The following is a 26,361-nucleotide window of genomic DNA, read 5'->3' on the forward strand; positions in this document are numbered from 1 at the left end:
ACACATGTTTTACTTTTCTCAACAATAGAAACATAAACTTGTAAACATGAAAACTGTAATGACTGTTCTTTACTACGAAATATATTGTCAAACAATAACCAAGATGAGAGATAATAACAAAACAACAAGAAGTAAACGAAAAAACACACGAGAATTGTGTCCGGGAAAGTTAATCCACGGAAATCAATAAGTCAAGCAATTATAAAGTTGTACTTGTATAAACACTCTTCCGCTCACAAAGACAATCGTAGAACTAATTCACTGGACACTTGGGAAACATTCTCTTTAATACTTAGGCTCCCCTTAAGTATGCTACTATTAGTGAATAACTACTCAAACTCCCCTAAATAATAGAAATTCTTGATTAATCATTCCTCTTTACTTGTGAACTCCCTTCACGAATAAACTTAGACTCCCCTAAGTTGATGAGATCTCCCTTCTCGATAGAGCCAACTTTAGGATCTCCTAAAGCAATGTCATTAGATTGGTTTCAAATTAATCTTTAGCCAAGCATTCACACGAAACAACAGCCACGCACATAGGAATGAATCCTTTGAATATCGACTCTTCTTAGCCCAAATGGTAAAGAGAAATCAAGATATATGCAGCAACCCTAGCACAAAGACTTCTTAAGCTTAAAAAGGACAACATAAACAAAGAGAAAAGCTTAGAAAAAATGGACATAATGGGTGTCCATGAGGGGTCATTATATCAACCTGTCTAATGTATGTCCCTAAAATTTTGAATACCAATAACTTGAGATGTTAAAGAAAATTGAATATGGTCTTTTAGAGCAAAGAGTACATAAAGAACACAAATAGAGAAGAAATAATAAAGATGAAAGAAATGATGCAACTTCAAGTGTTGGGAAGAAAATGATGAATAAAATGGTAATTTTAATAGTAGAACGTGAGTTACAAAGTTTTGTTTTTGAATTCTACCCCTTCTTACATTCAATTATATATATTATATGCATAATAGGGTTGGGTGAACCAGATCAGTATTTTTTTCCTCTAATTTAATCCAACCCAACCGTGATGATTATTCTAGTTTATTTTACTTAAGTGTTTAGAGTAACTGCTTTTATTGAAATAATGTTTACAAATAAGGGCATAATTTTAGTCCAAAACGACCCCGTAGTATTCTATTCTACCTCTTACCCGAACATCCCCTCCCTCTTGCCTCCAAAACATCCTCTTCGTATCTTTTTTATTTTACCGATTCTGTGGCTTTCAGTTTTCACAATTTTTTGGTAACTTCTTTTCCCAAAGAATATTGCTCTCTTCTTCGCCGGTTCCGTCGCGAACTAATTTCACCTCCAACTTCTGCCTGACTTTCTTCCGTAGGGCTGCTGGTATCCGATTTTGTTTACAATCTGTTCCCATTCTTCCTTTGCTATCTTCGCTGCTAACATTGTTGAAATTGTTCGGTATTGCCATTTCCGAGTTTGAATAGCTTCTTGTAGGGATTGGCTCTCAACGAAGGCCATTCAGGTACCTTCTTCGTCTCTCAATTACCCTTTTTGTATTTGCATTTTAGGGATTACTTCGTATGGATATGTCACTATGATCAATCCTATTCCTGTTTCAAGAACGGGTGTTTGTTCTAGTCTTAAGGGAAAGTGAAGTATTCTCTTTCATTGTAGGTCGGATTTTTAGTCATTTTTTTATTTTGTTATTCCACTCATTGAATTTAGTTGTTAAGTAGCAGGACTGGAACTACAATAGAGTAATGGTCTTCAGATGATGAGGCTGAGACCTTACCAGTACCACCTGTCTCAAATTATCACTTTGTGGATCACAAGGAAGAACCTATTTCATTCTCTATTTTGCCGATTAAATGGGATGAAGGGGAGAGACTGGAGGCAGTCAAGAACCTGTTTTTCCATGGTACAGTTGATAATGGACTTCAAAAGGTTTATAAACAGGTTACCGCATGGAGATTTAATATTTCTGGTTCAAAGCCAGAGATATCGTGCTTTCCAAAGAGAATGTGTGGATTACACTTAGAAGCTAGAAAGAGCTTTGAGGATACCATTAGAACCATCTTGATCACAGTGCACTGCCTTCATGCTTTGAAGAGGAATCCAGATACATCTAGCAAATCTTTGTGGGATCTATTAGCTAAAAATTTAGGTAACATGAATTCTTTCATCTTTTACTTTGATGCTTTTGTATTTGTTGTTTTTTTTAAGCCATTCATTTTTGCAGTTGTATGAAGTGAGGCCTTCCAGAATGATTTGGTGGATCACATGTCATTAATCGGAGAAGCAGTTAAAAGTGATGATATATTGGCCAAGTCCAGGTTCTCTTTCATTCTTGTGCAGACAATGAAAAGATTATGTTCATTTGTTTTGTTGAATAAAGTTTTTTATAAGGATGTGAAGAAGAAACAAAAGGGCAGGGGGGAGGGAGGAAGGAGTTCGTGATACATTCCTAAGTCTCAAAGCCACGCCCACGGCAATAGAGTTTCAATTAGTGCAAGATAAATAAAATTTTTGACTCAACCATTCCACAGTTCTAGGTTATGTTGACTTCCATCCTCAAAATATTTTTTATACCCTCTTTTCAGAAAGTTCCTACAGGACTTCTGGAACCATATTTATCCCCGTAGGCTTTTCATTTTCTATAAAGATAATTCCCATACAATCTGAGATCCAAGTCCTCAATTTTAGAGGGAGCTGTCCTGATCAGTTGGTGGAATGCAAGGCCCTGATTTTCTGTGGGTAATGATTGTGAAAGTACACACGGTTAATCTCCTTGCGGTCAGCTTGCAAGCACAGAGTGCAGTAGCCAAGTAGGATATATGTTTCATATCATCTCACAAGTGTTGATTTCATGGCATAAAAGAGTACAAAGACTCCAAAAACTCTAATGAAGATTCTGTTACGTTTGGGACTTTAGATGACCTTAAAATCTTGAAAATAGTGGTAGAGGGTACAATGTTTAACTAGTTGAGGTACTTAAAAAAATGTCAACAAAGAAGAGATCTGGTTTTGCACAACTTAGTCGCTGGGCTATTGAATTGAATTAATTCTACAGAATACGAGTCTTTGCCAGTTAATTCAAGAGATAGTAACAAGGAAATTTTGCATGTGGAACATGCATTTATTATAATTTGAATAATTTTGGAAAAAGTATAGTTACTGTTCAAATGATAGTTATTTCAGTGGTATACTTTGTCATTTTGTTTGAATTAGAAACACTTTCATAGATGATAATATTGTAGAAGAGGGGGGAGGAAAGCAAGCCCGATGCTGAAGGAGGTTACAAAAAAGTTATCCAACTGGCTGTAACTGTGTAAGGAGAAACAATGTTCTACCAGGGCCACAAAAGTAAGGGGTGTAAGAGATGATTGAAGGATTGCTCTTTGTTGTCAACATTGGATTTCCAATCTTTTAGGCTTATAGTCAAAGGATAGGGAAGATTATCTACGGATGTGCTTCATTTTGCAATTTGTATGGAGTTATGTTTGGAAAGAAATATTTAAGCTTATAATGGGCAGGAGATAGATGAATAAAACCTTTAAGTAGGAATTCTTTTAAATTTTGGGTATCTTCAATTAACATTGTGCTAAAGAACCAGATTTTGCTAAATAGATGACCTATTTGAAAACTCCATTTGGAGGGTTTGGCTTTTGGATCCCCAACCTTCCCCACATCACTGCTGCTTATATGTTGTAAATGCCTTCGTTAATGGGTCCTTTCTATTGTATCCTGTTAGAGAAAAGGCCAAGAAAATACATGGTGGTACATAGTTTTGTAGCATCATCTTGGAGTGTTCTTTCTAAATTTTTTGTACCTATTCTCTCTCTATAGTTTTCAGTATCTTCTTTGGTTTTAGGGTTTCCTTTTTGTATATTTCATTATTTTTGATGAAATGTTGAAGTATTCATTTTCTGTAGTGCATTCCTTTCTGTTTTGTTTAAAGTGATCCATTGATATTTGATAATTCATTTTATGGATCTTGTGTCCGATTTTAACTAAATGATAAGGTTTTTTTTCTTGTGGAGAGAGTAATATTTCATATCTCAACTGCCAATACCTGTTCTCCTGTTATTTTTTAATATACCTTCTGCCTTTTTTTCACAATACACATATTGTTTTTTTCCCCTACTTTAAATTATCGAGGTTGGTTACTGGCTTTGCAAAATTGTTTGTTTCTTAAAATCATAGTTCGATGGAATTTCCTTCCCTTTTAGCCTTCTTCTCAGAATGACATAGAAATGACAGCTCGACCAGGAAATCACACACAAAAGTGTTTCTAGTTCAAAATAATATGATCTAATGAATAATTACAGAAGTCATTGGAAATTTTCTCCCAAGTAGAAGCATCAAGCTAAGCCTAATAAGCTATTTTGATTTTCTTATAGCTGTGATGGGAGGTGCATGAGGTCCTTTCATGCAACTGAAGAGGATGGTGATTGTTTCTCGCTCGGTCTCTCTAAAGAAGAAGTAGATGTATGATAATATTCATGTATGTTTTCTATGCTTGCAAACTCCCTTTGTTAATTTTCTTCAATATCTATGGGCTTGCTGGCAGGCAATTGAAACCTTTATTTGCAAGAATTGCGAGTACAAACAGCACCAGTGCTATGCTTGCGGGAATTTAGGTTCATCTGATCAGTCTTCTGGTGCTGAGGTATGGGATTAATAATGTTTACTGGATGTTTTTGATTTTTTTTACTTTCAATATACACTGTTTTTGCGGGGTATGTTTTTCTTAGAGAGAAACACGAATGAGAGAGAGGAAGGTGTCTTTGCGGGAATAAAATGGGTCATAAATCCAATTTGAACAAGATATCAAAGTGAAAATTACACTTTTGATCCTTGAGGTTTGTTTTGAATTGTTGTCTAAGTTTGAAAATTGAACAATCGAGTCTCCTACATTTGAAAAATGCTTGATTTTGCTCCCTTTATTAACAGGATCTACATGTGGTAATTACTATGAATAAAAATATTATTAATTAATATAAATAAGTTGAATAAAATACTAATTTTAATTTTATTGAATTCTCTCTCTCCTCTCCTCCTTCAACCCCTCTCCATCATTGTTGTGCCGCTCACCGTTGTTGCTATTAAAGGAAAAGCCCACCAGCTCCCTTTTTCTTCCTCTTCCAACAAAAAATGTAGGAAATATGAACACAAATACAAATATAGGATAATTCAATAGGATACAAATGATATGCCAATTTTTGAAAAACTAGGATATGGATACGTTGAAGATACATTATTTTAATTAAGAGAATATCAAATATATGCAGATTTAACATAAAGATGCTAAATGTAATGCACTAATAGACATGAAGTGTCAAGTTCAGTGTTTTTAAAGGCTCAAGGCGCACTAAGGCGCATTGGTCCTCTGGAGCCTAGGCACAAGGCGCAAAAAAAGGCGTGAGCTTTTTTTGATAAGACGCACTATATATAAAAAGAAAAGAAAATATATATATACACTCGTAGCAGAGCAACAATGTATAAAATATAAGTACCCAATATAACAAAAACAAAACAAAGAAAACTACCCAGTATTCAACAACAAGTCAACAATCAAAATAAAAGTTCATCCCTAAAGATCAAACTCATCATCACTAAATTGATCCTCGTCTTCATTCACTCCTTCGTTAGACTTATTGCCATCAGTATCTTCTTCTTCCAAATCGAAGTCATCTAAATTTACTTGTTTGCGTTGCGTGGTAGACGAGGATGAACATGAAACATTAGTCTTTGCTCTAGAGGTACTAGCTCTAGAATAGAATGATGGTTCTTTTGCTCCGACAGCTCTAGAAACATCACCCCACGTTAAAGAATCATCGTCAAATACCAACTCATCATCCTCCTCAGAATCGTCATCCAATCTTCCAATCAACCATTCGTTACTATCATCAATATCTTTTAAGGAGATGGGATCGACAATATCTTGTAGGTTGTATCGACGTTTTAATGCTGTGTTGTATTTGATGAACACTAGATCATTCAAACGACTTTGAGCAAGCCTATTTCGTTTCTTGCTATGAAGCTGAAAAATTAGAAAGTTTCATTATCAGTGAATCAACAAATTTTGATTCTCATTCTCAATGTACTTAAGGAGAGAAAAGGTAACTTGTTCAAACACACTCCAATTACGCTCGCATCCAGAAGCGCTACAAGTAAGACCTAAAATTCTCACATCAAACTTTTGCAAGCTTGGAGTTGATTGTCCAAAATTATCCCACCATTCCACTATAGGCACAAACAAAAAAAATATATTAATAGAAGAACTTGTTGCTAGTATCGTTGAGTAATCGTTTAGTTGAAATTTACCTGGAGATATTTTGTCCCTTTGTCTGATTGCTAAAGGTTGTCCGAATAATGCTTCAGCTCTCTTATACTTGCTTAGTTCTGCAAGTATTTTGTCTTGTACTTCCAATGAAGCAACCATTTTTGTTATGCATGAGTAGAGTCCATTAACTATTTCATCATCCTTCTGGATATTAGGATTCAGATAATAGAATGACAGGTTTAAATAATACCCCGCTGCATGCAGGGGACGATGCAACTGAAGCTCCCATCTTTTATCAATTATGGTGAAAATGTCCTTGTATTTTTCTTCATTATTATTAAAGGATTTAGCAATAGCTTCCTTAGCTCTATCCATGGCCTCATAAATATATCCTAGGTGGCTTCTTCTCGCCATCAACCAATCTAAGAACTCGGACTAGTGGGCCAGATACTTTAAGAGTGAAAACAATTGTAGTCCAAAAACTAGCCAACAAAATAGTCTGAACTACTCGTTTCGCTTGTTGCTCCTTACTCCATTTGCTATTCTTCCATTCATCTGAAGTAAACATCTTCCTCAGATTATTCTTTTGACGATGTATACTCGATAATGTAATGCAGGCAGTAGCAAAACGAGTCTTAGCTAGTCTAACTAAGTCCTTTTGGTTAGTAAAACATCGCATCATGTTTAACAATCCAGGATGAACATATATGAAATTGCTAATCTCCATGCCTCTTTTCAATGCTTTTCGAATATTCGAGATCTTGTATACATCCTCCAACATCAAATCTAAGCAATGAGCGGTACACGGAGACCATATTAACTGTGGTCGCTTTGCTTCTAACAATCTCCCTATTAACAAAGAAAATAAGTACACATTTAACGTAGAACTCAACTAAATCTAACAAATTAAAGTTATAACTTGTAAGTAGTCTACATTCTTACCTGCCATCACATTTGCTGAGGCACTATCGGTAACTACTTGTCCAACATTCGCTTCTCCAATTCGGTCTACAAAATTATCAAATAACTCGAACATCTTCTTTCCATCTTTCACATAAGATGAAGCATCGATGGACTCAATAAACATGGTGCCTTTAGGACTGTTAACTAAAAAGTTAATTAATGTCCTATTTCTTCTATCGGTCCATCATCAGCCATAACAGTGCATCCAACCTTGGCCCACTCTGCCATATGGTTACTCATCAACTCATTTGTTGCTTCTAATTCCTTTTTCAAACATGGAACTCTTAACTCATGATAAGATGGTGGTTTCAATCTAGGACCGAATTGCCCAATTGACTCAATCATAGGGGCAAAACTATCATATGTGCAGGCATTCAGAGGCACTCCTGCATCATAAAACCATCGAGCAATTCTTTGGATGGTGTGCTCTCTCATTTCCTTCTTGTATGCCCCATTCAATGAAGTTTGTTTTCCTTTGTCCTTTCTATTTTGAACCACAGTTTCTGGGTTAGGAGTAAAAAATGCATCCATTGGACCCTTTTGCCTTGGCTTCTTCAAGCTCGGGCCCCTTGGTGTTGTTATGTTGTTTACACTAACACTCCCTTCATCTTCATCCTCGATACCGTAATCTTCTACATCAATGTCCACAATCAGATTTCTTTGTTCTTTAATCTCTTTTTTTTTGGACATGTACTCTTTAATTTCTTCCTTCACGTGATCCGAACATTTTGTACAGGCGGTGACATTTCTGTAACCACCAGCGAGGTGTTGTTTCATTCTATATACCCCTCCTTTTGTTACTTTCGAACAAAATCCACAGACAAACGTATTTTTATCTTGGTCATTTTGCAATTGACCATATTTCCATGCCGGATTTTTTCTTGAACTTTTATCAGCCATCTATGATCTAAGTTATAAAAAAAAAAAAAAAAACAGAAGCTATTTAAAACAGAAGCTGTTATAAAAAGATAAAAAAACAGAAGCTATCTATGGATGGGATGAAGCTGTTATAAATGGAGGATTGGAGGGGAGTGTGTTGTGAGAGGGATGGGATGAAGGTTGAGTTTGATGGGTTATTGAAGGAAGTTGTGGTCGAGAAGTATAAGAAGAAGAAGATGTCCAAAACTTGCACACAATAAATAAGTCAAGAGACAAAACCAATAGTCACTCAATGGGTATACCACGCTATGAAAACACAAAACGACATATGTAGTTCGTAGCCGTCAAATCAGCAAATTGATAGCTAACTTAGACCAAAACATACTAGAACCAAATGAATCTGTGACACAACAAAGTGTCACAGTAGAGTATGAAATTTAATGCAAGATGTCAAATCAACAAAGGAGAGATACTCAGAATTCGACATCTAAAAAAATAGCCCACTATGCTTAGCATGAAATATAGACTTTTGGTCAAAACTTGATTGTAGTTATCTCAATCCTCTGCTATATTTCATCTCATTCCTCTCGAGTTTCATTGGAATTGTAGGTGGAAACTTAGTTCTCGAAAATGAAAGAGAGGATCCACCTTCCATTCTCTTAGCAACCAAATTAGAGGAAATGACAATAGAGCCAAAAGATGCAATAGATAGAAAACATTTCAAGTTCGTTCATCCATATTTGTTCTTTTCACCATTCTGAGCAATCAATATGTTAAATGAAAGTAAAAGGATAAAAACTAATAATCCTTTGAAAAGCATGTACGAAATGGAAGAAGTTGTTGAGTGAAAAAAAGGAATGTGAGATTTTGAATGTGAATCTGACGAAAGACAATGAATTGATTAAGAAGTTGTTGGAGGAATCAGGCAGGGTAATTGAAGATTTAGAGAGGAAAGTGGATGTGAAAATGAAGGAGAAAGGTGAGATTGAAAAGGAAAAAAATGGGCTGGAAATGGAGGTTGAGATTTGAGAAGTTAGAGAAGGAAGTTGCTCAATTAAAACAGAGTACATTCTGTTTCAAACAGGAAAAGGAAGAGAACGGGAAGAGAATTTCTGAGCTTCAAATGAGAATTGAATAAGCTGTGGTGAAAGAAAGTGGGATGCTGATGGAGTTTGATGTTCTTGTCAAAGAGTTACAGAAGAAGGAGAAAGCAATGCAGATGTTAACTGAACAAAGAGATTCACTTGATGTGAATTTAAATCTAATCCAAGAGGAGGCAAAAAGTTTACAACGTACGATTGAGATACTCACCCGCGATAAAGCTGAAATGGAGGAGGTGAAAACTGAAGCAGAATATTATTGTCTTCTCTTTTCCTGTTTTTGCACCAAAAAACAGAGTAATGGCAGCCGCAGCACCAAATAGATTTGTTGACGTTTTGTGTGAAGAAGAAGGGTGGAAAAGGAAGCAAAAAGTTTTGAAGTAGAAGCAGAACGGAAGAACCGAAAAAGTAGATGAAGAGTCGTGTTGAAGAAAATTCATGCGCGGGAGGAGAAGGGTGAAGGGTTGTTTCTTCACTTTCACGTAATAGGTTTAAAAAATTTAGATAATAATAGTTTTTTATAATTAAAGCCCAGCCCATAAGTTATAAAAATAGCCCACTCCTAATTCGACTTGCGCCTTTGAGGCGCGCGCCTAATCTGGGCTTTTTAGAATTCTCCGCACTTCCTCACAAATAAGCTCCAAGTGGGCGCTTGAGCCTAGGCGCACCTAGGCGCGCGGCTTAGTGCGCTTTTTAAAACACTGGTCTAGTTGATGACAATACTACAAAATACTTTACCAGAAGTACTATCAAAGGTATTGAAATACAATTTCTCTTAAAAAATATTGAAATACAATTGCAATGGAATAGAATAGAAAAGGTTGGCGCACCAGAGTTAGAATGACAGAGGAGAAGAAGATTAGAGAGAGAAGTACGAGGATAAATGAAAAACTTCTTCATTGAATTGTTAAAGATATTTAAGTGGGTTATTTTGTGTGACTTAGGCGGGATGGATGAAGATTAGATGATTCTAGTTTGGTCTTTTTAAATATTTTTCCTTTTAGTTTTGGGTGGGGGCAATGGGCTTTTTAAATATGCTACCTAGTTTGGATTGGGAAAGATTAGATGCCTTCTTTTTAGAAGGTCCAACGTGTCCACTTCAGAAGTGCATTTGATATTTGTTTTTTATTAAAAGCAAATATGTCAAATCACTTATCCGATATGTATATGGGAAGTATTTAGGAGTATTGATATTTGATACGTATTTGATACGATTTTTTGCTTCACATGGAGTATTCATGCTTCATAAGCAAAAAAAACCCACACCCCACTCCCCACTCCTTTCTTCTTTGAGAAAAAAAGCCCTCGCCTTGCCTTCATCAGAGGAGCATCGAACTTGTACACCATTATGTACCCTTTGAAACCACCAGCACCAGCACCAGCACCCTTTTTTGACAAGAAACAAGCTTTTTCATTAAAATAATGATATGAGACTATGCTCAAAGTACAATGGAAACAACAAGCATAAAGCTGTGGATCAGGAGGTGCACCCGGGCATCTCAACTAGGTTGACACCCCATTAGTACCATCAACACCTTGAAAAGAAACTTGCAAATAACTTAATAACTTAAAAATTACAATCATTGCCAAGATTTTTTTTTTTTGAAACGAAAATAAGCCTCTTTATGAAGGATAATGAGACTAAAGCTCAAAGTACAAGAGTATTATACCAAAACCAAAAGAACTAAGGGAAAAAACAAGCTAAAACATAAACAAAGACTATAATCGGGCAACATAAATATGATGGAAACTTAAATACGAGTCCGAATCAGAAAATAAACGAGCTAATCAAAGCCACACAATACAGTACATCAGTAGAAAGCTAAGTAAAAAGCAATACTTAAACACTCTCTCAAAATTAGCCCACTCCACTCGTATAAAAAGTACTGCACATCCAAATCTTCAAGATGATAGGAGAAAATGAAAGCCAAGAAGATGCAAACAGCTGCCTCAAAGCTAACTTGCCAACACAATCCAAAGTCCAGAGGATCTGGAAGTAGTCTTCTTCCAATCCACATAAACTTGCCAGCACTGCCTTCAACTCATTACTCCAGTTATCAAAGAGAAGTCAGCTTTAGCAATGTCAGTTTTCTGAAAAAACCTTCAACCCACCTTGTAAGAAAGTCCCTGAAAATCTTTAAAGCTTCCAACTAAAATCTGGCCGACATCTTTTGAGCTCTATATGCTTTCTATGACTTCTTTAACGAAGCTGTCCATTCTAGAATCTTGAATTAGTAGTATGTCTGGACTAATTTCTTTTGAAAACTTCTAAGAATCAGCCACCATGTTTTTGTCCAAATCATCATGCAATTCAATAGCTAATCTTCAATTTTCAACCCTGAGGATATCCACCGAATGACCTGTTTTCCTTTGGATTAGGCTAAAGAGATTTCACAGGTATCCACTATGGAATGCAATTTTTAGGTATGTATTTTTCTTTTACAGTGGAGTAAAGGAAAGCTTTTCTTAATGGAAAGTAATTGAACCTCTTCAGATTGGAATAAAATACTTAAAGCCTTGTTCATATCAACTGGCATTTTATTGTAATTTCTATCTCCTCATTGTCCTCTTTCCTGTTCTTCACTGCTTACACTTGCCAATGACTCTTCATCAAAGTCTTTCGTACCTTTATGAGAAGTCTGAAAATTGCTATGTAATCCTCGCACAGAAGGAGGATTGAAAGACTCTTGGGAATTACATCCGAAATGGGAACCAGGTTTATTCAAAAAAGGTAAAGAAGCTGACCTGTTTTGATTTAGGCCAGGGACTTGGATCTTGACACAACAGCCTCAAGCAAGTCAGGGTTTGTGATTTTTGTCCAAGAATTGCTAAAAGAAGTCCTTTTCTTGGTCAAGTGTTTTCGGAAAGGCTTAACCAAATAAGAACTTCCTTGAGACATTTTAGGAATCTTGCACTTCTTGTTTCTCTTCATTCGTTGATGCAAGCAAATGTTAGCCGGAAATTTCTGAGGTATTTCGAACTCACTCGTATTGTGAGATGGAGACTGAAGAAGATCATTATTCGAGTTATCCTTGGACAATTGGAATGCTATATTCACTGTACTGTTTGATTGGTTGGAAAAAGGCAAGGAAGAGTTGGATTCCAAGGCAGAGGAAGATATGAGAACACGGCTGGAAGGTGGAAGGGTTCTTGAGTGATTAGTTAATGCTGCTGAGCTGTCTTTTGGGAGGAATAACGGAGGAACTACAACAGGCTCTCTTTTAAATTTCTTTTTCGTGCCCTTACGGATGGAAGCAGAACAATTACTTTGCAGAGAATCATTTCCATTCACATTCTCTTTCCTTGTTAAAGCTTTTTTCGTGTTCATACTAGGCTGGAAAGTAGCCCCATTTGAGCTTTCCACCATTTGAGGTTAGACCAAAGCCCAATGAATTAAATGCATAGATATCTTCTGCTGAATTCTCTCTCTTCCTTGGATACAGCCTATTAATTTCTAACGGACATATTTCATTTCCAATCAGATTGTCGGCCTCCGGCGCCGGTGAGGAAACATGAATTTGATTCAAAGCTTCTAATGGATTTCTTGAAAAGGAGGGAGCTGTTTTAGTGGATTTAAACACATCAAGTTCTTGAGGGAAGAACAAAACATTAACATCTTCATCTTCCAAAGCTTGCCTAACCCTTAGTTAATCAATAGGGTTTTTGAAAATCCTTAACAATAAGACTTCCCTTGAAAATACATGGGGGATCCATAGGCTCAATATCATCAAAATTCAAGAAAAAATTACTTCTATTAAAGTCTGTAATTTCAGTGGTAGTAGGTATAATACCACATAAATTCGGTTTAACTTGAATTCTTGCTTCGTTGCAATTGGTTAGATTAAGCGTTTCTGTGGCAATGCTTTCTAAACCCTCAAAATTCTCTCTGGTGGCTTCGAAGGTTTTTCTACACTAGTAGTCCAGAGGAAGGTTTCCAATTCTTAACCATCTGCTGCAGCCTTTCATTACCAACGGCTGGCTGTTTTTTAATCTATCCCATTTTTCGAACTTTAGGTGAAATGGCCCCATCTCCTGCCATCTCTCAGGTTCATTGATGAAATCTTCAACCAGGCCTTGATCCAAACTAATAAGAGCATTTTCATCCAATAGTGGGTTGATGATAATTCTTGTTTGGAAAAAGATTTCCAGCAGTTTTCGAATTTCTCTCCAATAATCAACGCAAAGAGTATTGTAACTATCCACAACTATTCTGATGTAGCCTAAGTAATCTCAAGGAGAAATCCTCCAAGAACCAAGATTGAGAATCTTTTATTAGAATGAATAATGTGCTTCATACAAGAGGAGAAGACTTCTATTACAAATGGGGCTAAAAAGGGAATTAATCTAGAATATTACCTAATTACCCAATTAACTCTTAGTCTTCTTACATCATTTTCAAACTTTGTTTGAATAACTTCCGAGTTATTTGTCACCCCCTGACTCTGTTTTGCTCTCTTCAAAATAGAGGAAACTTGAGAGCTTTCTCCTTCATCTTTGGTCACAGCCTGATAATCAACTTTAATGGCACTCTCTTTTTTTTCTTTTCATCATGGGTTAAGTTACCATCCGATTTAACTTTATCTGTGAAGCTTGTACTCTTAGCCTGGGCTGGATTAAAAGATGTGGCAATTTTATGTGAATACCAACTTATATACTCTGGTTTTGAAAAGGAAATTCTCCAGCATTTTGTGAAATGCCACCCACCCTGTTTGTCTTCTCCCTAACACACTCGAATGAAGGAGTGTCCACCTGAAAATGGCCATAGGTCACACAACATAACACCCAACCCTTTTTTGCCTTGAACTTTGACAACTTCAACCTTCCTTGGTTTAACTCCCCCATTTCTGGAAGAAACAATCTGCTGGGCCTCTTAATAACACTGATAATGCTTTCAGGCACCAGCTCACATCTTTGACAAGGAAGCTATCGTCTTCTGACCAAATGCGATAATACGATTGAAGAACTTCGTAACTTACCACTTCCATTGCAGTCTCACTTCTAAGCTTCCCTGTGCAATTAAAACGAAACTCAACCACCAGACCTTTAGTGATTGGTCTGTGGTAGACTTCACCAGGAGGCTAACGTTGTTAGACTGAAAAGTAGTCGTTGTGAGGCTACTGGAAAAGAGAGAACCGAAAAGGGAGCAGGAGGGAGGGGGGAGGAGGGATAACAAAGAGAACTTACCTTTTAGCAACTTCCAGATTTTCTGTTTCATTTGAACATTTGTTGTTTCTTCTCACTACATCAATAGAAAAGTTCTTGATCTTTGTTCCATCGCCAAGAATATTCAAAAATAGCAAAACAAGACTATGAAGTGTAGTAGAGGAAGAGAGCCATCTTATCCACGGTTGCATCAACAATTACATGGAGATGAGAGCACTCCAGTTTAAACTAATATCTTGACTTGAATAATCAGCAGAAGCCTTGGCCCCCATTATTCTACACTCTACATCAATTCCCCTGAATATGTTTTTGCTACCAACTCAAAAGTGATAGAGTCTAAAGAATCACTTCAGATGGTGGTTTGCCAACCATGAGGCTTTTCTTTGAGTTCGAAGAAATGGCACGAGCTCGATCCTCATGAAATTGATGTCAACTGAGTTGATTTAATTGGAAATGATGTTAGGGTTGAAAGAGAGCTTGATTGCATCAATTGAATCAGGAGGGAGAAGGGGAAAGTGGTGATGTAAGAAGAATGTGGTTAGCTGGGTCATAGTCTTAGGTTAATTCCATTTTTTACCACCACTTGTATTAAAACTCTATAAGTGGAAGTCTTCCCCTCATGTATGGACAAATACTGAATTATCTTTTGTTCGAAGAATTCTCGTAGATTTTCTAGAAAGATCTCCTTGCTTTTGTTCAATTCATTCATTGTGGTGGGGAAGGGGAGAGATACTTCCTTTTGGGAAGACCATTGGATGGGGGAGAGATACTTACTTTTGGGAAGACCATTGGATGGGGGAGAGACCTCTCTGTTTCTTATTCCCTCTTTCGTATCATTTTCTTGATCACAAACACTGTTTTGTTGCTGATATTCTCGTGTGGTCTAGGAGCTCGTATTCCCTCTCTTTTGGGTTCTGTTGTGCTTTTTCCTATAGGGAAACAATAGAGGTACTTGAGGGCCACTCGTTTAGACGTGGGTGAAGTGGTTCTCCCCTAGGTCTATCTGTTTTCTTGTGCTGTGGAGGATTGAGATTCCTAGGAAAGTTAAGTTCTTTAGTTGGCAAGTTTTACACGACCGTAAAAAGAAAAAAAAACAGGATGGATAGGCTTAAGAGGAAGATGCTCTCGCTTGTAGGTCCTTTCTTGTTGCATTCTTTGTAGAAAAGGGAGGGAGATCTGGACCACATTCTGGGCATTGTGAGTTTTTTTGGTTTGGAACTCTTTGTTTTAGACATTTGGCGTTAGGGGGGACTTGACATAGAGATGTGTGTGCGTTGCTTGAGGAGTTCCTTCTCAACCCTGACCAGTGAGAAGGGCACTTCCTTTGGGTCATGGGGGTGTGTTCTATTTTATGGGTGGTGTGGGGTGAGCAGAACAATGGGGTTTTTAGGGGTGGGGAGAGGGTCCCCAGTGAGATTTGGTCCCTTGTACGTTATCATGTTTCTTTGTGGGCCTTGAATTCGAAGGAATTTTGTAATTATTCTATAGGTGTTATTTTGCATAGTTGGGTCCCTTTTTCTAGAGGGTTCCCTTCCTTTTAGTGGGCTGGCTTTTGGTTAGCCTCCTATTCTCTCTTTTTTTTTCCTCATTGAAATTGGTTTTATCATCATATAAACAAAAAATACTCACCCTCAAAGTCAAGTTTATTTATTTATTTTGAAACGGAGACAAATCTTTTTTATTAATATGCACTCAAAGTACAAGAGAGTTATACAAAGAGAGTAATACAAAGTCAAGTTTATTTGTACTCTGCTTATATTTGGAAAGTTGTTAAAGATTCAATGAAACTCCTCTAAAAATAACTCATTGTAGGTATAAAATCGATTGACCATACACTTCACTACTAAAATGGCTATCCTTCACGTATTATATGAATATTTACTATATGAATCCTGCGCAATATAGACATTGGCTCCTTTTTTTTTTGTTTTATTAATTTGTTTTTGTTTATTATAATCATAATGAACTTAGGTGACCCTAATATCTTTCCATCTTTACATTTACACTAGAGTTTTTTCACAATCTTTTGGTTCATAATTTTGTCGACCCTTTGATTGGGTTTGAGTTGTTTGACTTTTTTTGCTAGTTTCTTGTTTGTAGGTTTGGAATCTTTGTAGTTTTAATGTAATTTATTTATTAGCATTGTGTTAGATACCTACATTTGTATACATGGGTTTATATTGTATAAGGGTAATTAGATTAGTATAGGGTTAGGGGTATAAGGGTAATTAGATACTTAGGAAGTTACTAGTAGTAGTTATTGTGTAAGTGTGTGGTTACTAGTAGCTATTATGTGTGGTTACTAGGGTGGTTACATCTTGTTATAAATGGAGGGAGGGTAAGTGAGAGAGAGAGGTTATTATGTGGAGTGATTTAGGGCTTGGGTGAGAGTACTCAAGAGGGAGGTTCCAAGTGCCTTATACTTGGGTTTATCTTGTATTTTCTTATAGTTCATTATAATAAATTAATATCTTGTTCTTGTTAGCAACTTTCTAACACATTGTTAATTTTGCCAATAGCTCATATCTCCCTTTGTAATTAGATCTTTTAATGAGTATTAATAATTGCTAGGCTCTTCTTTATTAGTTTTGTGGGTGGGGGTTTCCTCAACCCTTTCCTCTTAGATGGTCCTTCTTGGCTTTTTTTGTTGAATATACATATGCTTTTCTTATTAGAAAAAGAGATTTACTTATGATTTAGACATCAGTCTCTGATTATTACCTAATATGAGTTACTATTGCTCTTTAGGTCTTCCAATGCGTAAATGCAACTTGTGGTTATTTTTATCATCCTAAATGTATTTCAAGATTGCTTCATCCGGAGAATAAAGTTGCCGCTGGAGACCTTGAGAAGAAGATTGCATCTGGAGAATCTTTCTCATGCCCTGTGCATAAGTGCTCTGTTTGTGCGCTCGGCGAAAATAAGAAAATATGGGAACTACAGTTTGCTGTTTGTCGACGGTGTCCAAAATCATACCACAGGAAATGCTTACCAAGGTATCCTTTGAATTTCTATATAGTGAATCAGAGTGTAATTTTTTAAGTTCTGGTGCTTAATTGGTTAAAGAATGCATTGTTTTTGTTAGGAAAATCACTTTTGAAGGTTCTGAGGATGGTGAAACCCCGACCAGGGCATGGGAAAAGCTATTACCTAATCGCATTTTGATATATTGCTTGTAAGATTGCTGTGTCAGCTGTTACTACTATTTCCTTTAATCAGTATTGGCCTATTAATGTTTTTTTTTCATTTAATTTGACCAGGGACCACGAGATTGATGAAGAAATTGAGACTCCTGCTAGAGACCATATAAAATTTCCTGGTCTTGAAGAGAGTAGGCTTCCCATTCAGAAAAGGAAACTTCCTATCAGTGATACAAGACGAGGGAAGACGATAGTTTTTCGTGGGAGTAGGGAGAATGTTGTATCAAAGAAGGGATCTATGCCAGATGACCTTCAGGGAAAATCTGCTGCAAAAGTATCCAAATCATTTGAGAGGTCCTCATCTGATGGGAAGCTTCTTGGTAAAGTGACTGCGAAATCATTGTGGAGTTCTGAGTCTAAAAATGTGAAATTGGTAACATTTCAAGAAACTGTTTGAATCAAAAAGGAGAATCTGTCCTCATGGACATTGATAAGACGATCAAAGTGAAAAAATCCTCCTTAGTTGGCAAGTCTGCCATACCAACCAAGAGATTTGATCCAAGTAAGATTTACAAGGAGGATAGAAGTGGGATGCTCCTATTAGATGCCAATTCGGAGAGGAGGTAACTGCCATTTGTACTTCACATTTGGTTTTGATGCCCTCACCCTTAAAAAATGAATTAAGGAATGACAACAGTTATAAACTTCCCTAAAGTGCACGCTTGCATGTTTGGTAAAGTGGATTTGTTTCTAAAATATTCTTTCTTTTAACCTAGGTTAATGGACATGATGAAAAATGTTGCATCGTCAATTACTTTGGAAGACGTAATTAAGAAGCACAAAGTCCCATCTACTCATGCATATTCTTTAAAACATGTAGTGGACAAGACAATTAAGATGGGGAAGTTGGAAGGGTCAGTTGTGGTAAGAAAATTATTAACTTTTGTATCCTTAAAGTGATCTCGTGGTTTCTTATCCCTTAATGGTCTACTGTTTTGGTTGTTAGGCTGTTCGAGCTGCTCTGCGCAAGCTTGAGGAAGGATGTTGCATTGAGGATGCAGAAGCTGTTTGTGAGCCTGAAGTTCTTAACCACATATTTAAGTGGAAGGTGCTTACAATTTCTTATTGCACTGTTCTAAAGAAATTTCTTAGGCTTTTATTTGCTCAGCTGCTTTGACGAAATTTTTGACAAAGCATGGTCTTATACTGACTAATATTTTGTGTTTTCGAAGTTTTGAACTATTTTGTGCTTTCATCTTAGACATTCGGCCCCTGCTCTCTATTTTCCTGTTTACATCTTTTTCCTTATGCTGAATCATTTGGTGGCAGATGCCTTTTCTCGTTTTAGTAGCTCTAGGATATTGTTGGGATTCTGTCATTTGTTGTTTGATAGAGAAGCAACTGACATAGTGGCTCTTGTATCCTCGAACGAGACATTTGATATTAATACGAAGGAGAAGGATTGTTTCTCTTTTGGAGCTTGAATCCTTCTAAAAGTATTTCTTGTAGTTCCCTCTTTTGGAGCTTTTGTGAAAATTTTAAGAATGTAGTTCCCTCTTTTAGAGATTTTGTAAAATTTTTCTAGAAGACTTAGCACTTCTGTTTGTGGTAAGTCAATCATGGAAGACTTCTACAGATATTTCTTTTAAAAAGGAGACAGCCTCTTTATTAATATTAATATAATAATAATGAGACAAAAGCTCATAATACAAAAGAATTATACAATGAGCATGTAAGCATGGATCGGGGGTGCACCTGGACATCTCAACTAGGTTGACACCCCCTTAACACCCTCATCATATCCAACCAAGCTAAAACCCGTAACAAAGGAGTAATGGCTAAAGGCAAAACAAACACAAAAGAAGTACAGGGAAATACAAATACAAATACAAGACTAAACATCCTTCTAAATAAAAGGCGACCAAAAACTTGCACCAAGACAAACTCGAGATCATAGGAGGAAGAACACTATGAGGAGGCTGAAAAGAGGAAGACTTTTACAGATTAGATTGGTTTTTAGAAAGATGATCCTTTTTGTAGGGCTGCTTTTTCACATTCTGTATTGGTGGGCAGAAAAAAGACTTCAATCATATCTTTTTGAATCATGACTTTGTTTGGTTAGTTTGGAGTTGTTTCTATGAGGTGTTTGACTTTCCTTTTGCTAGACACATGCTGTGTTTTAGAAAGCCTCCTAGGCGCATGCATAGTGCCTCGCCTTGCACACAAGTGCATCAGATGTGGTGCTTTCAGTGAAGCCCTACGGCCCAAAGTCCTAGGCATTGGGGTTTTTTTTTCATTATTTTAAAAAAGTAATTATTAGGGTTTTTTCCTTCCATATTAATTATAAATAATAAAATTTGCTTGGCCTAAATGGAATATTTTTTTTTCCTATGGTTACTTTTATTTTTTTTCTTTTATATTCCCAATTCAACTATCCTCTTTTTTATCTTGTATTTTTATATTATCTTGTATTATATATAGAGAGACTGCACCTTAAAAAAAAAACCCACATTTTTTTTCCGCCTTGCACTTAAGCCCTAAAAGACTATTGTGCTTTATTATGCCTTGAGCATTGAAAAACATTAGACACAGAGATCACGGAGATGATTGAGGAGTTTCTTCTTCATCTGTCCTCTAGGTTGTAATTTATTTGACTGGAGTTTCTTTCTTTAATTGGATTCACTTGTGTGAGCTTTGATTTTTTTGGTCTTTCCTTATATAATTATTTTTTTTCTCAATGTAAGTCTTGTTCTTTTTTCTTGGTCTTCAATGAATTTTTGTGTATTTGAATTAAATGTGTTAGCATCGTTGAATTCTTTGTTTTCTTTGAACAATCACTTTTAACTGACTTTGTGAATTCCTTTACTGTAGACAAACTCAGAGTATATCTTGCACCATTTCTGTATGGCATGCGCTACTCCTCCTTTGGTCGTCATTTTACAAAAGTTGAGAAACTTGTGGAGGTATACTTGTTTTTGCAGCAATGTTTTTCTTCGATTTAAGAGTACTTTGGTTGTCTTATCTTTTTAATTATGGAAGCATGGTCATGATATGTTATACTGGGTACTTCAAGGAACTTGTTTGGTGACAACAAGATTGTATTGGGGGCAAAGTATCAAAAATCCATTGTCGAAGCATGATGTGTACTACTGCACATCGGGACTCCCAACGATAAGCCAGAATTCAAGTAGTACAACCTTAATTGAACTTGGAGATTTAAGACATATGAGAAATCCAAACTTCTCTCTTTTATGTACGTTCATTAAATAAACATAAAACTGCTCTAAGTTCTCTCTCTCCTCCTCTCCTCTCCTCTCCCCTCCCTCCACCCCACTCCTTCCGATCTCCCCTCTCCGACAGCCAGGTTTTTTAAGCAGTCCTCTCTGTTAAGTCTCAGAGATCACCATGGAGGTGGTTAGCTGGAAAATTGACCAGTCACACTATTGCATTTGACATGAAGGAGATTGTTGCTTCATTGAAGATGTAGAAGCCGGCAGAAGCATCTCTCTATCCGTTTGCCAACTTAGATGGATCTGGTCAGCATTAACTGATCTTATCATTTTCCGGTAGGTTGACACTTCAGGAAATTTGGGGATGTCGACAAAGGCAGATTGAGAATTTCAAAGTTTCAAGCTAAGTTGGAATGGATACTGAGCTGTGATCATTGGCCATATTCAGGGGCTCTTCAATATCAGAGTGTGCTTAGGTAGTGAGAAGCAAGACTGGAAGTTGTTTTGCTCAATGCTAGATAAGTTTGTCGAAAAACTGGATTATGCTAGATGGTTTTCTAATAATTCCCTCAAGATTCCTCCTTCGAATTTGAATAGGAAACTAAGTTATGTTGAATTGGCAAAATCAAGTCTTTCCAGTTCCCCTGTTCCAAGACCTATATTTAAGGTAATTGACCAGACTCCTAGTAAAAAAAGCAAGGCTCAAAAGTTAGTCCATCTTCCCCCTTCAAAACAGAAGGATTTGCTGATTAAGAATCTTGAAGTTGTGAAAGTCAATTTTGAAAATTTATGGACTATAACAAAGTTATTTGCCTCAGATGACTGGAAACTGATCCGTAAGGTTGGAAGCTTTTTTCCAATAAAATATTGTTACAAATCCTTTATACGATGAGAATGCCCTCATTAGCATTGACCAAGGATCAATTTTAGATCTCATCCATGAGGAAGGAAAATGGCAAGCCTGGGGGAATTTTCTCAAATTTGAAAGCTGGTTTAAATTTAAACACAGCCGGCCACTCGTCCAAAAAGGAATGGCGGTTGGCTAAAAATTAAAAAACTTCCCTGGGATTATTGGTGTAGGAGTACCTTTGAGGTCATTGGGGATCATTTTGGAGGTCTCTTAGATATAGCCTCCGAAAGTCTAAATTTAATTAATGTTAGTGAAGTTCGGATTCAAGTTAAGAAGAATTCTTGTGGTTTTGTGCCATCCACGATTGAAGTCACTGATCTAAGGAGGGGAAATATATATCTTCATTTTGGAGATTATGAATTCCTAAACCATAATATTCCCCTCAGAGCTGAAGAGTCCTCTTTTAATCTTTAAATGAAAGGAATAAAGGAAAAGGGGCCCACTTCAATAAATCTTTGAGTTATAACGATTTTAGCCCAAGAATTTCGGAGGACCTTAGCAAATTTATTGCAAAAAAGCGTTACAAAATGTTTCTGTTTTTAATATTCCAGTAGCCAAAGAGTCCTCTTTTGAGTCTTTAAATGAAAGGAATAAAAGAATAGGGGCCCACTTCAATAAATCTTTGAGTTATAACGAATTTAGCCCAAGCATTTTGGAGGAAAACCCATCAGACTTATTGCAAAAAAACGTTACAAAACGTCTGATTCTTTTCTTTTTGTTCGAACAGGGGCCAACTTTCTTCAAAGTGGGTATTTTCAATCGTTCCAAGTGTGCCAAAGACAGCAATTCCTCACATATTCCAAAATTCTTAAGCACTATATCGCGCAAACCTCCTTCAACAATGTGTGGGCTGCCTTGCTAAAATCTGAATTAAATGGGGTTTGTGACCTTAAAATCCCCCCTTTGGACTGTTTTCGGAATAACACCATCAAGCATTCAGTTTCTGCCAATAACCCAGATCTTTTGGAAGTTTACAGCTTTAAAATCCAGGTCCCTGAGAGTTTTTACAGGTCAGTAAATACTTCTTTCAAGTGTCTCAACATTTCAAATTCCTCCACCTCCACTGCAAAAACATCTTGTCAGCAAGGCTCCCCATGCAAAGCTGAATTAACTCCTAAAGACCAGCCGAAAATTTTCTCACCTATCAGTGTTAGTAGTGAAGAATAAGTTGCTCTTAGTGAAGTTGACCCTAAATTAGATTAAAAAATTGAAGGGACGGACTTAAATGTTTTGTTTAATGAGGAGGGTTTTGTCACAAATAATTTTGTCCAGATTTGCCTAAAGAGTTGATGTCAATAGTCAGTGATTGTGGAATTATTGTGTCTAATTTAGAAGTGCAGCCATCCCTATCCTTCTCTCCGCCATAATGAAGATTGTCTCATGGGTCACTAGGGGCATAAATGATTCCTCTTAATGTGCAGCACTAAAAAATTCATCATAATCTGCAATCCAGATGTGTTCATGATTCAAGAGTCTAAGAAAGATAGTTTGAATTCTGTTTTCATAAAATCACTGTGGAGGTCCAAGGTTATTGGCTAGAATTTGTGGCATCTGTTGCGCCATCTGGGGGAATTCTTGTCACATTTTCTTGGCTGGGAAAGGATTTTCTTTCTAGTGAGACCCTTTATCACATTTTATTTGTTTTGTCCCGTCTCTTATTTTGGCTAGGAAAGGATTTTGTCCTTGTTCAATTTAGTTTGGACTTTTGATCGCTCTCTAGGCGCTAATGTGGTTCAGCTGCTGTCGAGTCTGATTTTTCCCAAAAATCTCGCATCATTTGGATAACTTTGTTAAAAGCTTTATTTTCAGAATTATGGTTTGAGTGGAATCAACATTTCTTCCATGATAAAGCAAAGTCAAAGAGCAGAAATTATGTGTGCAGTAGATCTTAGTGTTGCAGCTTGGTGTTCATTAAAAAATGAGTCTGCTAATTTTTCCATTCAAGATATTTACCTCAATTGGAATGCCTTTCTTAATCGAGCCTAACCATTGCCGGTTCATTTTCTCTCCATTTGCAGTTCTTACTGTCTGAAGTTTGAAGCTTTGAAGTCTTGACCTTGTTTAATTTTATTTGAGATTGTAATTGTTTTTTGGGGTTTCTTTTAATTTTCTGTTTTTTTTTCTGGACCTGGTAATTGGCTGTTTGTTTGTTTTGTTTTGCTTTGATATTTACTTGATAGAACACCAAGTAGTGTGTTCTACTAGTTTATTTATCAGCCAAACTTTTACAGAAAACAGAACTAACACAGAGTCTTGAAAACAAAGTACAACACAAGAACTAATACAAAGTTCAACATAAAACAACAAAACAGTAAAGGAGTTCACGATAATGGAAATAACTTGCTACAGACTACAGAAACTGAACACTTTCTGCATTCCCTGCTCTCCAGGAAATTACAGCCCTCCACTTCCAGAAACTGACTAACCACCCTCTCTTCCCTTCCTTCTTTCCCTTTTAACTCTCTCCCATGTAATTAACCATGGTCCCCACCAAGGTGGTTTCCACTTCTTTCTCCATTTCCCTTCTCTTGTTCACGTGCAACTGCCTCCTTTTTCCTCCAGCTATATTGTAAAATAATTGGTGGTCTATCATCACTTTTTCGGATATGATGATTGACGCTATGGGGGTGTCGACCTAGTTGATATGTCCCTTTCTATTTCTTCTTTATTGCTCTCTTTGTATAATTTTCTTGTACTTAGGGTTCTTATTAATAAAGAAGTTTTGTCTCCGTTTCAAAAAAACATGAAACTGCTCTCTCTCAGCAGTGTTTTCAAAGCGCAAGGGCACCTCAAGGTGAGAGGCGACATAAAGGCAATGCCTGAGCGAAGCGAGGTGCAATGAATGAATAAATAAATAAATAATATATGAGGTAGAACATAAGTTTATAGACAAATGTCAAAGCCTCAAAGATTAATAATAGTTCTGTAATCAAGAAAAATGAACAAAATCGATTGTATAATTCTCTTGTACTTTCAGTTTGAGTTCTATTTAATAAAGAAGTTTGTCTCCATTTCAAAAAATAAAAATAAAAATGAACAGAACTCTGTAAGTACAAGTTTAAAACACCATCAAATATCAAATTCATCAACATCCCATCTAACTCTATGGTTTCGTCCATTGCTCCTCGGCCATTGTTCTCCTTGATGTCTAATTCCTCTTCATCGTCGTCCTCATCTTCATTACTAACTACTTGTATAGTTGGTGCTTGCTTTTGAACTCTAGAAGTGGAGGAGAGGTAGTTGACTTTCCTTTTGATCTAGTGTACATGAGGGTTCTCTAACGCCGCTAGCACGAGCTACATCTCCCCATGTGAGGTCGTTGTCATAAAAAACTAGCTCATTGTCAACTTCAGCTTCATCATTTTTTCATTCCAATGTTTCGAAACCATTCATTACTCTCGTCGATATGATTTAAAGAGATTGGATCAAGTTGATCCTTTAGATTTTTTTTGAAAAGGAAACAACCTCGTTTATAATAAATGAACAATGAAACTAAATCTTATAGTATAAGAGGATTATACGATGAGCATTCAAACCAAGGATAAGGATGTGATTTGAGCATCCCAGCTAAGTTGACACCCTCTTAGTATCCTTATCATATCCTACATAATAAAAAGATAGAACAACTAATAACGTCCAAGTGCAGGACTAACCACAACCAATACAACTCAAAAAGGACATAAGAAACAACTTCTAACCAGACTAGGAATTAAAAATACAGCCAGAAAAAGAAAGATTCTGAAACGGTTGGAAACACCAGAGGCTGTGAGCCAAATCTGAATCATCAACAAGGAGGAAAGTTAAAAGGGCTGCCAGTTTAGTAAGATATATTGCATAGAGAAGTCTTTAAATTGTTTTCGTAGAGAGCATCACAAAGAGGCATTCAGACGTGCGCACTCGTATCTATTGAACCAAGAGGAGGCTTTATTGTGGAAGACTCGCAGATTTCTCTCAAACCACAGTTCCAACAAAATTTCCTTGACGGTATTGCACCAAAGCAAGGAGGCATTTTTTCATCATAACCGGACCAAGAAGTAACTGTCTAACATTATTCTTGCATTCTTTATCAAGGTCTCAGCTGAGATTAAAGATGTGAAAGAGTTTACTCCTACACTTGGCAGCATATACACATTTCAAACAAGTGCTGGAGTTCCGCATGAAATTTGAGATAGAATGGGCATATATGTGGCGAAATATAATGAGTGGGTAACTTCTTTTGCATAATGGATGCACAAATTGAACTCCTGAACAACATAATCGATAGAGTTATACTTACCCTCGGGCTTTTAGATTTCTGAAGGCTTTTTTCCAACTGTAGGTCCATCGAGTGGCAGGAGACAAGTGCTTCGATAATGACTTTACTGAAAAAACCCCATTAGTTTCCATTAACCAGATTCTTTTATTCTCAATATTGGATAATCTTGTCCTTTCCAAGGAGCCCAGGAGAAGTTGAAAATTAGAGATTTCAAGCTCCTAACAATCTTCTGAAATCAAGAAACCCAGAGGAAGTGGAGGCGTTCCAATGTTCTACAACCGAGCCTTTTGATAAGGGCAATTCTGTACAGCTTGGGAGTGTGGTCTTCAAAGCAATTCTATCCATTCATGGATCCAACCAAAACAAAATTTGTCACCCTTTCCAACTTTAAAAGCTGCCACACTATCTAGAAATATTTATCCAAGGGCTTCTTAAACTTGAATTTTCTTTGCCACTTGTGTGCC

The 26,361-nt window shown here is 36.6% G+C and overlaps 1 pseudogene; it reads left to right on the plus strand.

Annotated features, from left to right (window-relative positions):
• Positions 1-20,726, plus strand: part of LOC116406169 — a 30,771-nt pseudogene extending 10,045 nt beyond the window's left edge.
• The last annotated feature ends 5,635 nt before the right edge of the window (positions 20,727-26,361 follow it).

Source organism: Cucumis sativus, unplaced genomic scaffold (genome assembly GCF_000004075.3).
Source record: "Cucumis sativus cultivar 9930 unplaced genomic scaffold, Cucumber_9930_V3 scaffold70, whole genome shotgun sequence".
NCBI lineage: Eukaryota > Viridiplantae > Streptophyta > Magnoliopsida > Cucurbitales > Cucurbitaceae > Cucumis > Cucumis sativus.